Raw genomic sequence first — 16,893 nt, 5'->3', positions numbered from 1 at the left:
GGTTGGAATGTGCCTAGACTGCACTGGACTTTTGTCGACCGACAAAATTCTACTTCAGAAGCAGTGGCGCCTGGTGCTCAAAATTTTTGGGGGGGCGCAAAAAGAAAAATGTAATAGGTATTGCTTCGCGCCAAAAAACGCAGTAAAAAAATTGCGTGACTTTGAAGTCATGGTACAGGCATGGCACAGGTGATGGTACAGGCATGGCATAGGTGATGGTATAGGTGATGGTACAGGAGATGGTATAGGCATGGCACAGATAAGGTATAGGCATGGCACAGATATGGTATAGGCATGTCACAGGTCATGGTACAGGAGATGGTATATGCCCCCTTTAATGCAGAGATCAGCGTGCGTGCCCCCTTCAATGCAATGAACACTGTGCTGTGCCCCCTTCAATGCAATGAACACTGTGCTGTGCCCCCTTCAATGCAATGAACACTGTGCTGTGACCCCTTCAATGCAATAAACACTGTGCTGTGACCCCTTCAATACAATGAACACTGTGCTGTGACCCCTTCAATGCAATAAACACTGTGCTGTGCCCCCTTCAATGCAATAAACACTGTGCTGTGCCCCCTTCAATGCAACAAACACTGTGCTGTGACCCCTTCAATGCAATGAACAATGTGCTGTGCCCCCTTCAATGCAATAAACACTGTGCTGTGCCCCCTTCAATGCAATAAACACTGTGCTGTGCCCCCTTCAATGCAATAAACACTGTGCTATGCCCCCTTCAATGCAATAAACACTGTGCTGTGACCCCCTTCAATGCAATAAACACTGTGCTGTGACCCCTTCAATGCAATAAACACTGTGCTGTGACCCCTTCAATACAATGAACACTGTGCTGTGACCCCTTCAATGCAATAAACACTGTGCTGTGCCCCCTTCAATGCAATAAACACTGTGCTGTGCCCCCTTCAATGCAACAAACACTGTGCTGTGACCCCTTCAATGCAATGAACAATGTGCTGTGCCCCCTTCAATGCAATAAACACTGTGCTGTGCCCCCTTCAATGCAATAAACACTGTGCTGTGCCCCCTTCAATGCAATAAACACTGTGCTATGCCCCCTTCAATGCAATAAACACTGTGCTGTGCCCCCCTTCAATGCAATGAACAGTGTGCTGTGACCCCTTCAATGCAATAAACACTGTGCTGTGACCCCTTCAATGCAATGAACAATGTGCTGTGACCCCTTCAATGCACTGAACAATGTGCTGTGACCCCTTCAATGCAATGAACACTGTGCTGTGCCCCCTTCAATGCAATGAACACTGTGCTGTGCCCCCACAATGCAGAGTTCAGCGTGCGTGCCCCCTTCAATGCAACTGTGCTGTGCCCCCTTCAATGCAACTGTGCTGTGCCCCCTTCAATGCAATGAACAATGTGCTGTGCCCCCATCAATGCAGAGTTCAGCGTGCGTGCCCCTTTCAATGCAGAGAGCCACAGCATTGTCCCCAATCACTGCAGAGCGCCACAGCATTGTCCCCAATGATTGCAGAGTGCCCACAGCACTGTACCCCAATGATTGCAGAGTGCCACAGAATTGTACCCCAATGATTGCAGAGTGCCCACAGCATTGTACCCCAATGATTGCAGAGTGCCCACAGCATTGTCCCCCAATGATTGCAGAGTGCCACAGCATTGTACCCCAATGATTGCAGAGTGCCACAGCATTGTCCCCAATGATTGCAGAGTGCCCACAGCATTGTACCCCAATGATTGCAGAGTGCCACAGTCAGCATTGTACCCCAATGATTGCAGAGTGCCACAGTCAGCATTGTACCCCAATGATTGCAGAGTGCCCACAGCATTGTACCCCAATGATTGCAGAGTGCCACAGTCAGCATTGTACCCCAATGATTGCAGAGTGCCACAGTCAGCATTGTACCCCAATGATTGCAGAGTGCCACAGTCAGCATTGTCCCCCAATGATTGCAGAGTGCCACAGTCAGCATTGTCCCCCAATGATTGCAGAGTGCCACAGTCAGCATTGTCCCCCAATGATTGCAGAGTGCCACAGTCAGCATTGTCCCCCAATGATTGCAGAGTGCCACAGTCAGCATTGTCCCCCAATCAATGCAGAGACCAGCGTGCGTGCTCCCTTCAATCTACACTTACCTGGCGGCGGCGGGTTCTCCCCTCCTCGATCCGTTCGTCCTCTTCTGCGGCGGCGGCGGCGGTCCTCCGAGCGGCGGTGACGGTGAGTGACGGACGCACGCACCGGCACCGCCCCCATTGTGACGTCACGATCGGATGTCCTGGATGATGATTGGTCCAGGCTGGAGACTGGACCAATCACAGCCAGGATATCAGGAAAGTGGGGGTGCCCAAGCGCAATGACTTGCACTCAGGTTACGCCCCCAGAAGGCAGCCAATCGGCGCCCTTCTGGGTCGTAAACCCCACCCCCCCCCATAGCCACCACATAGGCCGGGGTAGTGGCGAACACAATTTTTTTTTTTTCAAAACTTTATTTGTTCGTTTTGTAATTTTTTTTTTCAAAACTTTATTTGTTCGTTTTTTTTTTTTTTCTTCTTGTTTTTTTTTTCTTTTCTTTAGGGGTAGGGGGGGGGGGCGGCGCCCTGGCGCCCCCTATGCATGGGCCGCCACTGTTCAGAAGTGATGTCATGTGTTGGTTTGCTTTCTTTGTGTTCTTTCTTCTCTGAGCATGCCCAGTCTTACTCATAAGATTTTTCCCTGTCGAAATCTGTACTGACTGCACGAAAAATTGGCCGTGTTTTGACGGAGGACAAAAATTTTATAGCCTGCACACCAGATTTTTTTCGGCCGAAAAGTCGGAGTCGGGAGTCGGTTGTCGGAAGCATCATACTTTCAGCGGATAAACACTGTGCTGTGCCCCCTTCAATGCAATAAACACTGTGCTGTGACCCCCTTCAATGCAATAAACACTGTGCTGTGACCCCTTCAATGCAATAAACACTGTGCTGTGACCCCTTCAATACAATGAACACTGTGCTGTGACCCCTTCAATGCAATAAACACTGTGCTGTGCCCCCTTCAATGCAATAAACACTGTGCTGTGCCCCCTTCAATGCAACAAACACTGTGCTGTGACTCCTTCAATGCAATGAACAATGTGCTGTGCCCCCTTCAATGCAATAAACACTGTGCTGTGCCCCCTTCAATGCAATAAACACTGTGCTGTGCCCCCTTCAATGCAATAAACACTGTGCTATGCCCCCTTCAATGCAATAAACACTGTGCTGTGCCCCCCTTCAATGCAATGAACAGTGTGCTGTGACCCCTTCAATGCAATAAACACTGTGCTGTGCCCCCCTTCAATGCAATAAACACTGTGCTGTGACCCCTTCAATGCAATGAACAATGTGCTGTGACCCCTTCAATGCAATGAACAATGTGCTGTGACCCCTTTAATGCAATAAACACTGTGCTGTGCCCCCTTCAATGCAATGAACACTGTGCTGTGCCCCCTTCAATGCAATGAACACTGTGCTGTGCCCCCTTCAATGCAATGAACACTGTGCTGTGCCCCCACAATGCAGAGTTCAGCGTGCGTGCCCCCTTCAATGCAACTGTGCTGTGCCCCCTTCAATGCAACTGTGCTGTGCCCCCTTCAATGCAATGAACAATGTGCTGTGCCCCCATCAATGCAGAGTTCAGCGTGCGTGCCTCTTTCAATGCAGAGAGCCACAGCATTGTCCCCAATCACTGCAGAGCGCCACAGCATTGTCCCCAATGATTGCAGAGTGCCCACAGCACTGTACCCCAATGATTGCAGAGTGCCACAGAATTGTACCCCAATGATTGCAGAGTGCCCACAGCATTGTACCCCAATGATTGCAGAGTGCCCACAGCATTGTCCCCCAATGATTGCAGAGTGCCACAGCATTGTACCCCAATGATTGCAGAGTGCCACAGCATTGTCCCCAATGATTGCAGAGTGCCACAGTCAGCATTGTACCCCAATGATTGCAGAGTGCCACAGTCAGCATTGTACCCCAATGATTGCAGAGTGCCCACAGCATTGTACCCCAATGATTGCAGAGTGCCACAGAATTGTACCCCAATGATTGCAGAGTGCCACAGAATTGTACCCCAATGATTGCAGAGTGCCCACAGCATTGTACCCCAATGATTGCAGAGTGCCCACAGCATTGTACCCCAATGATTGCAGAGTGCCACAGTCAGCATTGTACCCCAATGATTGCAGAGTGCCCACAGCATTGTACCCCAATGATTGCAGAGTGCCACAGTCAGCATTGTACCCCAATGATTGCAGAGTGCCACAGTCAGCATTGTCCCCCAATCAATGCAGAGACCAGCGTGCGTGCTCCCTTCAATCTACACTTACCTGGCGGCGGTGGGTTCTCCCCTCCTCGATCCGTTCGTCCTCTTCTGCGGCGGCGGCGGCGGCGATCCTCCGAGCGGCGGTGACGGTGAGTGACGGACGCACGCACCGGCACCGCCCCCATTGTGACGTCACGATCGGATGTCCTGGATGATGATTGGTCCAGGCTGGAGACTGGACCAATCACAGCCAGGATATCAGGAAAGTGGGGGTGCCCAAGCGCAATGACTTGCACTCAGGTTACGCCCCCAGAAGGCAGCCAATCGGCGCCCTTCTGGGTCGTAAACCCCACCCCCCCCATAGCCACCACATAGGCCGGGGTAGTGGCGAACACATTTTTTTTTTTCAAAACTTTATTTGTTCGTTTTGTAATTTTTTTTTTCAAAACTTTATTTGTTCGTTTTTTTTTTTTTTTTTTCTTGTTTTTTTTTTCTTTTCTTTAGGGGTAGGGGGGGGCGGCGCCCTGGCGCCCCCTATGCATGGGCCGCCACTGTTCAGAAGTGATGTCATGTGTTGGTTTGCTTTCTTTGTGTTCTTTCTTCTCTGAGCATGCCCAGTCTTACTCATAAGATTTTTCCCTGTCGAAATCTGTACTGACTGCACGAAAAATTGGCCGTGTTTTGACGGAGGACAAAAATTTTATAGCCTGCACACCAGATTTTTTTCGGCCGAAAAGTCGGAGTCGGGAGTCGGTTGTCGGAAGCATCATACTTTCAGCAGATCGGTAGTCGGACGAAAATTCCCTGCCGAATTTCGACGTGTGTGTACGAGGCTTTAGTCTATAGAGTTCAATATTGAGTTGGCCCACCCTTTGCAGCTGTAGCGGCTTCAAATCTTCTGGGAAGGCTGTCCACAAGGTTTAGGAGTGTGTCTATGGGAATGTTTGACCATTTTTTAAGAAGCGCATTTTTGAGGTCAGACACTGATGTTGGACAAGAAGGCCTGGCTCACAGTCTCTGCTCTAATTCATCCTAAAGGTGTTCTTGGGGTCAGAACTCTATGCAGGCCAGTCAAGTTCCTCCACCCCAAACTCGCTCATCCATGTCTTTATGGGCCTTACTTTGTGCACTGGTCAAAATCATTGGGGTTGGCCCCTTAGTTCCAGTGAAAGGAATTCCTAAGGCATCAGCATACCACGACATTTTGCTCTCAACTTTGTGGGGGGAACTGTTTGGAGATGCTCCCTTCCTGTTCCAACATGACTGTGCACCAGTGAACACAGCAAGGTCCATAAAGACATGGATTAGCGAGTTTGGGGTGAAGAAACTTGACTTGCCTGCACAGAGTACTGACCTCAACCCTAAGGACTAAGACTGGGATGCCATTAAAGTTCATGTGCATGTAAAGGTAGGTGTCCCAATACTTTTGACAATATAGTGTATATATTGACAGGGTTTATTAACCACTTGCTGACTGCCGCACGACTATTTACTGCGACAGTCAGCCTCTCCTGGGCAAAGTGAGGTAGGGGTAAGTCGCTCGCCCACTCCCACCCCCGCTCGTTCCCTGCCTAGCCCACGCGTGTGATCGGCGGCTCCGATGTCCGCTGGCCACTCGCGATCTCCCACAGGAGAGGGAGAAAGACAGACGGCTGATGCAAACACAGCCGTCTGTCATTCTCCCTGAAATAATGACAGAGGCTATGTGATCCTGCTATGTAGGATCATATGTCTCTTTGATTACTTCCCTAGCCATGCCCCCTAACAGTTAGAATCACACCCCTAGGGACACACGTAACCCCTTGATCACCATTAAAGTTAACCGCTTCCCTGCCAGTGTCATTTTTACAGTAACGGTGTATATTTATAGCACTGATTACTGTAGTAATGTCATTGGTACCCCCAAAAGTGTCAAAAATGTCAGTCAGGGGTCCAATCTGTCCGCCGCAATGTCGCAGTCCCGCAAAAAAAAATCGCAGATTGCTGCCATTACTAGTTAAAAAAAAAAAAAAACAATAAAAATGACATAAATCTTTCCCGTAGTTAGTAAACGCAATAAGATTTGCGCAAACCAATCAAAATACACTTATTGTGATTTTTTTTTACCAAAAATATGTAGCAGAAAAAAAATTGGCCTAAAATGTTAAAAAAAATTTGATTTTTACATATTTTTTTGGGAGAATTTCACATAAAAAAATGTGAAAAAACGGAAAATTCCTATCATACTTACCGTAATTTTCCTTTCCTGGTGGTCTCCATGGCAGCCTACGTGTGGGTTAACCCCGCCTCCTCTCCAATGGTATAGGACCCCCCTCTATAAATTTCAGCTTGCAGGCACAGCCAGTGTTCCATATCTTAGCCGAATCCAAGACCAGAGGGTGGGACCTCCGGCTGCCATGGAGACCACCAGGAAAGGAAAATTACGGTAAGTATGATAGGAATTTTTAGTTTTCCTGGCAGTCTCCATGGCAGCCTAGGTGTGGGAAATAACTAGCCCAAACCACACGGGTGGGAATGTTTCAAATCAAATTTTACTTCAAATTATTAGCAGACAAAACAGTCAAGCCAAAATTAACTGAAGATAAGGAGGCTGGCTCCACACAATAATGTGTCATAAACGTATTTACAGAAGACCAGGAAGCCGCTCTGCAGACTACTTCTGGTGCAACATGATGTGAAGCCGCCCAGGACGCTGAGATGCTTCTCGTCGAGTGGGCTGTCACCGCCTCCGGAGGAGCCAAACCCTCTACACAGTAAGCTCGCTGAATGGCAGACACAATCCAGGCTGCAATGGACCTTGACGAGGCCCGCTTTCCTCTATTTTTGCCTGAGAAAAGGATGAAGAGATTATCCGATTGTCTGAAAGAAGACGTTGACTGAAGATATTCCATTAGAGTCTTCCCTACATCCAAGGGATGAGGTTCATTATCCTCGGAAGATCGAAAGGTAGGAAGCACAATCTTCTGGTTTTCACGAAAAACCGATGATACTTTCGGATTGGAATTGAGCATCGGAATTAGGACTACTCGATCCGGAAAGAACGTGAGAAAAGGTTCTTTATGACCAAGGGAACTGATCTCAGAAACCCTTTTGGCTGAAGTGATTGCCACTAAAAAGGCTGTTTTAATGGTAAGTTCTCTGATGGAGTCTGACAAACTAGTTCTTGAAAGAACGTTAAGGACAAGAGGAAGGTCCCATTTCGGGAACCTTGGCTTCCTCTGAGGTCTGAGTCTGACCGCACCTTTGAAGAATTGTTGTATGAGTACATGCTTGGCCCAGGAGAACCCTGAGAACACTGATAAGGCTGATATTTACACCCTGAGAGTCCCAACTGATAGAGATTTATCCAGACCTGCTTGAAGGAACTTCAGGACTTCTTGAACTTCAAAATTCAAGGAAGGATTTCCCTCCGGGTACGTGAATTCCAAGAATCTAGACCAGACTCTGCAGTAAACTCTGTTCGTGCTGGGTCTTCTGGAGTTCATTAAGGTAGGGATTGCCCCAGGAGGGCATCCGAGTGACTCCAACCTCTCCCTCTCAAGAACCAGACCGTTAACCTGAGCAAAGCGGGGCAGAGTTTTAATGTTGTTCCCTGCGAGAGAAGGTCTGGTTTGAGGGGCAGGGGAATCTGGCTCCGATAACTGAGTTGCAGGAGAAGTGGGAACCAGGGCCTGTTTGGCCAATGAGGGGCTACCATGACAATCTCCACATCTTCTGCTTGGAGTCTCTGAAGAAATCTGAGGATGATGGGAAATGGGGGAAAGGCATATGCCCTGCTGAATTCTCATCTGTCGGTCAGAGCATCCGTTCCGCAGGCTCGGTGACACTTGCTGCGTGTGAAGTACCGGTCCAGCTTGTGGTTGCATGGAGATGCAAACAGGTCTACTTCGGGTGAGACCCCTAGAGACAGAATCCACTTGAATGAGTCGATGTGGAGAGACCACTCGTTGTTATTCAACTGGACTCTGGAAAAGAAATCTGCCTGGACATTCTGTGGCCCCGGAATGTAGGCCGCCGAGATGTTGGACAGATGGGCTTGGGCCCATGTCATGATTGGGTCTAGCTCCTGAAGAAGGGAGAGACTCCTGGTTCCGCCCTGTCTTTTCACATAAGCCACTGCCGTGGTGTTGTCCATTCAAAGAAGTACGGATTTGCCTTCTATTAGGTGGTGGAAAGCTTGAAGAGCTAGAAAAGCCGCACGAAGCTCCAGGACGTTGGAAACCAGGGAGTGGGCTTGTGGAGGCCATTTTCCTTGAGCCACCTCTGCCATGCAATGGGCTCCCCAGCCGGAGTTGCTGGCGTCAGTTGTAATGATGACCCACGTGATGGGAACTAGAGAATGGCAATTGAGCAGGTTCTTGCGTTGGAGCCACCATAATAAGCTGCTCCTCATGCTGTGGGAAATAAAGATACGCTGCTCGCGTTCTTCCGGATTCCACTGCCGAAGGAAGCCCCTTTGAAAGGGCTGCATTCGCCACAGTGCCCACTTGACCATAGGGGCCGTCGAGACCATAGTGCCGATGATCTTGAGACACTGGGATGCCGTCAGAAAAGAGGAGAGGGCTGGAAAGATCCTCTCCCGAACCACCGGAATTTTCTCTAGAGGCAGAGAAAGTGTATTCTGAACGGTGTTGAATTGAGCCCCTAGATAGACCAGATGTTGAGAGGGCTCCAGATGACTTTTTTGAAGATTCAACAACCATCCGAACTCCATGAGAGTTGTGGTGACCAGGTCCCTGTGGGACAAAAGTTGATCCCTGTCTTGTGATAACAGTAGAAGATCGTCTAAGTAGTGATGTAGACGTACACCTTTTGTTCTGATTAGAGCTACCACAGCTAGAAGGACCTTGGAAAACACCCTTGGGGATGTGGACAGGCCAAAAGGAAGGCAAATGAACTGGAAGTGTCGATGTTCTACCGCAAAACGGAGGTACTTGTGGAAGTTTACTGCTATAGGCACGTGGAAATACGCGTCTATTGACACTAGCCAGTCTCCTGGAAGCACTGCTTTCTGGATGGTGGATAAGGTCTCCATTTTGAACTTTTCGTTCTTGATGAACCTGTTGAGATAGGTGAGATCTATCACAGGGCGCCAAGATCCATTCTTCTTCTGTACTAGAAAGAGGGGCGAATATACGCCTTAGAATCTTTCCTGCACGGGCACCGGAACTATTGCGCCCTGAGCTACCAAAGTGCTTACATAGTCGAGCAAAACACTTCTTTTCTCGTCCTGAGAAGGCAAGCGAGTGGGAATGAATCTGGACACGGGATCTGTTGAGAAAGTCCATGTGTGTCCTGTGAACACTGTCCTGATGGTCCAGAAGTCTGAGATTGAGGCCGCCCAGACACGCTGAAAGCGGAGCAGGCGTGCCCCCACCTGGCATGTCTGAACGGGCCAATCTCAAAAGGATTTTGAGGTTTCTTGTCCGGAAGGTGCTGAGCCTCTGACCGGCTTACGAGAGGATGCTTGGCTGCTTTTCCAATTTCTCCTGTAATCTCGCCCAGGCCTATATGAGTGGGCATCCCTTGATCGCTCTGCAAACTGCTTTCTTGGTTGCTGCTTCTTAGGGCCAAAGAGGCGCCTATCTTGGGGAAGGAAACCTGACTTTCCACCCGTCACTTTAGTAATTGCATTATCCAATTTGTTTCCAAATAAAGAGGATCCTTCAAAAGGGATTTTGCACCAAGCCTGTTTAGAGGCTGGGTCTGCCAGCCAGGGACGCAACCACAGGGCCCGTTTGGCTGTGACAGAAGCCAACATGGATCTGGATAAGAGACCTAACACATCAATGGATGCTTCTCCAAGAAACACAGAAGCTAACTTCAATTCCTGAACAGGAGAGTTCTCTACTGCATCTTCAGACACACTCCTTAATTTTAGTTCAACATCCGAAACCCAGGTTTCCATGGCCTTAGACATGGCTGCTAATGCTAGCACAGGTTTACAAGCCGCACCGGCTGTGATATAAATTCTTTTTAAATCCAGATCCATTTTCCTATCCAGAGGGTCTTTAAAGGACACCGCATCGTCCAGCGGGAGTGTAACGTGTTTTGCTAGCCTGGAAACTGCGGCATCAACTAGAGGAGCCGATTCCAGGTGACTGACCTCTTCTGGTTTAAAGGGATACAACTTAGACAATTTGGAGGATAAGGAGGTCTTGCTATCCCCTTTACTCCACTCTTCTAGGATGACATCCTTCAATTCTGAAAGGAGCGGAAAGTTTAGCCGCTCTTTCCCCAAGTGTTTGAAAAACCTTCTCTGTTTTACTTGTGGGGCAGTGGCGTACCAATGGGGGGGGCGGGGGTGCGGCCCGCCCCGGGTGCCACTCACTGGGGGGTGTCAGCCGGTGTGTCCAGAGTCAGACAGATCCCGCAGTGTGAAGGCAGCTGCAGTGGCTGGCAGCTCCTTCAATCCGTGCTGCTAGTGGGGGGCGGAGCCACGGCGGGAATAAGGGGGCGAAGCCGCGGCGGGAATAAGGGGCGGAGCCTCGGCGGGAATAAGGGGCGGAGCCTCGGCGGGAAGAAGGTGAGTGCCCATTGCAAAAGTGTGTGCTGGATAGGAGGGGGATGGGGCTGCTACATATAGAGGAATTCATCTTTCTCTATTCTTCCTGCAGCTTCCTGCTGAATAACTGATTCTCCTCCTCTCCCTCCTGCAGGAAGAATAGGGAAAGATCAATTCATCTATATGCAGCTGCCCCATCCCCCTCCTATACAACTTCTTTTGCTGGCCCCCCAAAGTTCTTAACCTCCTCCAGTGCTCCTAATCCCTCCCTCAGTGCTTTTAGCCCCTCTCCCCCCAGTGCACTAGACCCCCCCTGTTCTTTAGCCCCCCCAATGCTCTTCAACTCCCCACAGTGCTTTCTCCCTCCCCCCTAAGTGCTCCCCGTCCCCCCAGTGCTCTCCACCCCCCTGATTTTACCTGCTCGCCCCCCAAGTGCTCCCCGTCCCCCCAGTGCTCTCCACCCCCCTGATTTTCCCTGCTCGCCCCCCCAAGTACTCCCTGTCCCCCCAGTGCTCTCCACCCCCCTGATTTTCCCTGCTCGCCCCCCCCCCAAGTGCTCCCTGTCCCCCCAGTGCTCTCCACCCCCTGCACCTTCCAACCCCCCTACAATGCTTTCCAAACCCTCTCTTAATTCTCTCCAGTTCCCCCCCCCCCCCCACCGTGCCCTTCAGCACCTCCAGTGCTCTCTGCTTCGTCTGTGCTTCGTCTGTGCTCTCCGGCCCCCCTAGTGCTCTTCTATCTTCTATCATGTCCTCTGAGCATCTACTGTATCATGTCTGCAGTCTCTGACCATCTCCTGTATCATGTCCTCAGTCTCTGACCATCTCCTGTATCACGTCTGCAGTCTCTGACCATCTCCTGTATCATGTCCTCAGTCTCTGACCATCTCCTGTATCACGTCTGTAGTCTCTGATCATCTCCTGTATCACGTCTGTAGTCTCTGACCATCTCCTGTATCATGTCTGTAGTCTCTGACCATCTCCTGTATCATGTCTGTAGTTTCTGATCATCTCCTGTATCATGTCTGTAGTTTCTGATCATCTCCTGTATCACGTCTGTAGTCTCTGACCATCTCCTGTATCATGTCTGTAGTCTCTGACCATCTCCTGTATCATGTCTGTAGTCTCTGACCATCTCCTGTATCATGTCTGTAGTTTCTGATCATCTCCTGTATCACGTCTGTAGTCTCTGACCATCTCCTGTATCATGTCTGTAGTCTCTGACCATCTCCTGTATCATGTCTGTAGTTTCTGATCATCTCCTGTATCACGTCTGTAGTCTCTGACCATCTCCTGTATCATGTCTGTAGTCTCTGAATATCTCCTTTAGCAAGTCTCCAATCTCTTACTCAAACTTAAACACATTGCAAATTTTAGCTATCTATCTATGCTGAGGGTAGGACTGTGCAGGGGAGGCAGAGAGTGCAAAAGGGGAATTGTGATTAGAGAGACGGAGGGCAGACTGCAAGGGGCACTGTGATGGGGGGCTGTGAAATTTGTGCAAAAAATATTCTTGAAAACATTACATTTTTTGTGGGTGTTTTTACATTTTAAAGTCGGGGGGGGGGGTGCCAGATATAGGATCCGCCCCGGGTGCCAAATGCTCTAGGTACGCCACTGTTGTGGGGTACTGGGATCTTCCCATTTCAGAGCCTCTTTGACTGCTCTTATGAGAGGTGCAACAAGGGCAAAATCAAAACCCCCAACTGCACCTTCCTCTTCTTCCGAATCGCTTTCTGAGGATTTCCTGGAAGTGAAGCTTGGCTGAGAGGGACCTTGCTCTTCAGGAGCATCAGCAGGAGAGCTGGGAGTAGCAGGCCCAGGTGTGGGACTAGCACCCCACTCTTTCATGGATTGCTGGACAATCCGTTTCACCAGGGATTCCAATCTCTGATCTTCAGACTCTCTTCACCAGATGCACGAGCGAAACAGGGCTCGCAAAGGGACTTGTCCTCCGGGACATGCGCCCCACAACCCCAACAGGCTCTCTGGGCCTTATGGCTACTGTGGCGGTGTGTGCGGTGTCTGGAGGAGGAATTTGAGCATCTCCTTTCATGCCTGCTCCCTGATGGAGACTCATGGCGTCTTGACCTTGAAGATGATTCTCTTCGTGGCCTGACAGGGTCTCTTTCTTGACCAGACCTGGAAGAGCTGGGAGAAAGAGAAATCCAGGGAGACACAGGATTTAGCCATGAATCATGAGCCAGCATCCCTCCCTTCATATTCCCTAAAATGTACCAGCACTCACCTGTTGTGAGAGAGCTGGCCACAAGGGGGCGGTGAAGCAGGATCCATGTTTCAGGCAAAACCAAAAACTGACAAGGAAGTAGAGCATACAGCGGATCACTACAAGGCAATAAGGAACATTCAGGTGTTGTCCTAATATGCATCCAACCGCTTCCCCCCCCCCTGCACACCGCCAAAAGGTTTGTAGCATCCGGTCCCCACATACCTGGTATTCGTACAGACAAGGTACCGGGAAGACGTCGCTATGCCCACAGTGCATTCCCAATTGCCCTGGAGCTGACAGGCATTTAAATTTTCGCGCCAGGATGACGTCAGCGACGGCCGGCCGCGATAGCAAGTGCGCATGCGCGGACCGGGCCTCGCTTCCGATCGCGGCGAAGTGCGCATGCGCAGGCAGCGAGCGGAGCTCCATTACCACACAGCGCATGCGTCCGCCGGACTGAGCGGAGGGGGAGCAGGAAGGAGATGGCTGGAACGCACGGAACGTTCCAGCCGCCATTGGGCCACCAGGGATAGCAAAGAAAGTAGTTTGAGACAAACAAACATAACAAAAAACACTGCCATGGAGGAGACAAATCTTCAGACCCTGTCAGGATATCCGTCGGCCACCCGAAGCACCGCACAGTTATCAGCCAAAGGGGATTTTGAAATGTCACTCACCCGCCCATGGCTGGGCCCTGGACATAGACACCGACTTTTCATTCTGAGGTAAGCCGACCAAATTCCAACAGGAAATAATCCAAATAGGGTCCTTGGAGGAGGACAAAAAAGGAACACTGGCTGTGCCTGCAAGCTGAAATTTATAGAGGGGGGTCCTATACCATTGGAGAGGAGGCGGGGTTAACCCACACGTAGGCTGCCATGGAGACTGCCAGGAAATATTGTTATTTTTTCAAAATTGTCGCTCTTATTTTGTTTATAGCGCAAAAAAATAAAAATCGCACAGGTGATCAAATACCACCAAAAGAAAGCTCTGTTTGTGGGAAAAAAAGGACGTCAATTTAATTTGGGTACAGTGTCACACGACCGCACAATTGTCCGTTAAACTCATGCAGTGCCGAATCGCAAAATAGGGCCTGGTCTTTAAGCAGCCAAATCCTCCGGGGCTTAAGTGGTTAAAAAGCAGTACCAGCTATGCACATAATAGTCAGTTTTTGGCAGCAGAATACACAGTCTCTACTGGTTTTAATAAATATAGCTAGCATGTATGCTTCATCCATCATCTTTTTTCCTGATCATAGTATATTTTGTGTCTGCCATTATTGGATTTCTTTTTTTTTTGTGTTGCTTCATTGTTCCATGTCTCACCTCTCCCTGGTATAAATCAAAAGTAAACATTTTCCTTCTCTCAAGAGCTGCTGAAACTCTCCCTCCCCTACAGACATCTCTGTTGCGACTCCCTGTAATGACACTGTGCGTCTCTATGTCTCCGCGTCTATCTTAATCTATCTTGCCTTTGCACAGAGATTGCTTTTTCCCCATAAGCTCTGTCTGGTTCACCAAGCTTTTTTTTGCTAGCTCTTTGGCTAAGCATCAACTCTCAATCCATCTCACAGAGAAGGTGGCTCGCAGACAAATATATTGCATATTTCTATACACCTTCAAGGGTAACGCCATCCAAAGACAGTTCTTGCCACATGTATGGATGAGTAATGTTTCATACAAAAGAATGCACCACAGTAGCAGTTTTCTTTGCTGAAAATATTGTTTAAATGTTAAACTCATGGTACCAGATAATATTAAAATGTTGATTCTGGGAACAGTAAATCAGGGATGTAAAAGGGTAAAAATCAGTGCAACCTAGTAAACAACCGATGAATAAAAATTAAATGTGCACAAGTAAAAATACAAACAATCAAATTATAAAGCGGCTGCTATCACCAAGTATGTTTCCACTGCATACAGTATTCAAATGTGTGATCAAGAAAGTGCTAAAATATTAATATAATATAACAAATTCTAAAAAAAAAAAATTTACAAATCTAGTAAAATTTCATAAGTGAAAACAAATCCCATTATGTATAAATATAAATATCCATAATCATGATGGCTTGTGCCAAAATGCAATTCCAAATCCAAAATGAAAAAAGTGCCAGTGCCTTAAAAATTCTATCGTGCACATCTTCACCCACTATAAGATGGCTGCTCACCTCACGTTCCAACCCCTGTGGTACCAGTGGGTCAGAACAAGCAGTTCCCTAAAGGGGATATAATCCTATGGAGGATGATTGGCCAGTTCTCCAATGTTTAATGATCCTTCAATCATATTTGAACTCAGATGTATCCCATATACATATAAATAGAAAGGGACAGATCTAGTGCTCTCCGTGTATCATTTTATTGAAACAGTATGTATAAAAATGACACTCACGTTAGCCGGCACATTCAGCCGTGCGTGCTATAACAGATGATCCACTCTCTAACAGTACACACAACTAAATGGCATTCGACAACAGGCTCCGCCCCTATACGCGTTGCGTCATCTGTTGACTTTGTCAGTGCACGAGTTTATTTGCACTTTATTGTGACCTTATTTATTTATAATTGGACTTTTTTTCACCACGATTATGGATTTTTATATCTATACATAATAGTATCTATACGTATAATAATATAATAGTATATATAATAGTATATATAATATAATATATATATATATATATAATAGTAATAATATAATAGTATAATTCATGTCTTTACTGAATAAAACAGAGGTAAGTATACTCACAAACCATTGCTTGTATTACAGCTTTAACATAAAATTCATCTGCTTAAGTCCAAGTAGGAGTATCTACATATCATGGGACTAACTTGGAAACACATCATCTAACGGGTTTAAAGGTTTTCTTCTTCTTCAGACTTCTGAAGAAGAGGGAAACCTTGAAAAGCGTTAGCCGATGTATCTGCAAGTTAGTCCCATGAGATGTAGATACTCCTACTTGGACTTAAGCAGATAATTTTTAGGTTAAGGGCTATGATACAAGCACTGGTTTGTGAGTATACTTACCTCTGTTTTATTCAATAAAGACATGTATTGAGGATAATGTGCTAGGCCTACACATCCTCTGTGTTTTTTTCTATGCTTTCAGTATTCTTGGACTTCCCCCAGGCTTCGGAAGGCAGCGTGGTGTGCCATAACTATTCAAATATGTCAAAATAGGAGATGATAATCACGTTGGGGCTTACTGCACAGCGCAGGAGAGTGAACATTGTCGCATTCCCTGTAACCTGTGTTCCTGTGTGTTCTGTACTCTTGGATTTTCCATTACTGACCTAGCTTGCTTCTGAACCTATCTTCAGTTTCTATCCTGGCTCTGACCTCGGCTTGCTTCCTTGGACTTCACACTTGCTTGCTTCCTGTGTATAAACCCGGTCTGCTCCTGACTATGCTCTTGCTTATACTCCTGCCTGCTTACTGTGACTGACCCTGGCTCTGATTCCCGAATATGTCTCCTGCTCAGCCCAGCTGCTTAGATCCACCGTGCACAACCTGGCCCAGCTGCCACTCAGTTCAGCTCTGTCTCTCATTACAGCAGACCATTAGGCAACTATGCAGTTGACAGCCCATGCTTCTTTGAGTGCAGCACCTCCTGTTTTCACTCTTAGGGGTGAAAGCCATCAGCCAGGACATTCTGGGGCAGGGTTTGGAGCCCCATATCCCCTGCCCCTGCAGTAAATGTATATGCATATTGTGCATATTAAGTGCAGGGGTTTTATTATTGAAAAAATAGACATACAAAAAGATTTTTTTTTTTTTTTTATATATTTAGTTTAAAAAATGTAAGTTTCTTCAGATTGCTATCATATGTTAATAAATAGCCTAGTCTGCCTAAAATGTATATTTCAGGGTTTTCAAAATGACAGTG

Source organism: Pelophylax lessonae, assembly GCF_965119305.1.
Source record: "Pelophylax lessonae genome assembly, chromosome: 11".
NCBI lineage: Eukaryota > Metazoa > Chordata > Amphibia > Anura > Ranidae > Pelophylax > Pelophylax lessonae.
This window is presented reverse-complemented; position numbering follows the sequence as displayed.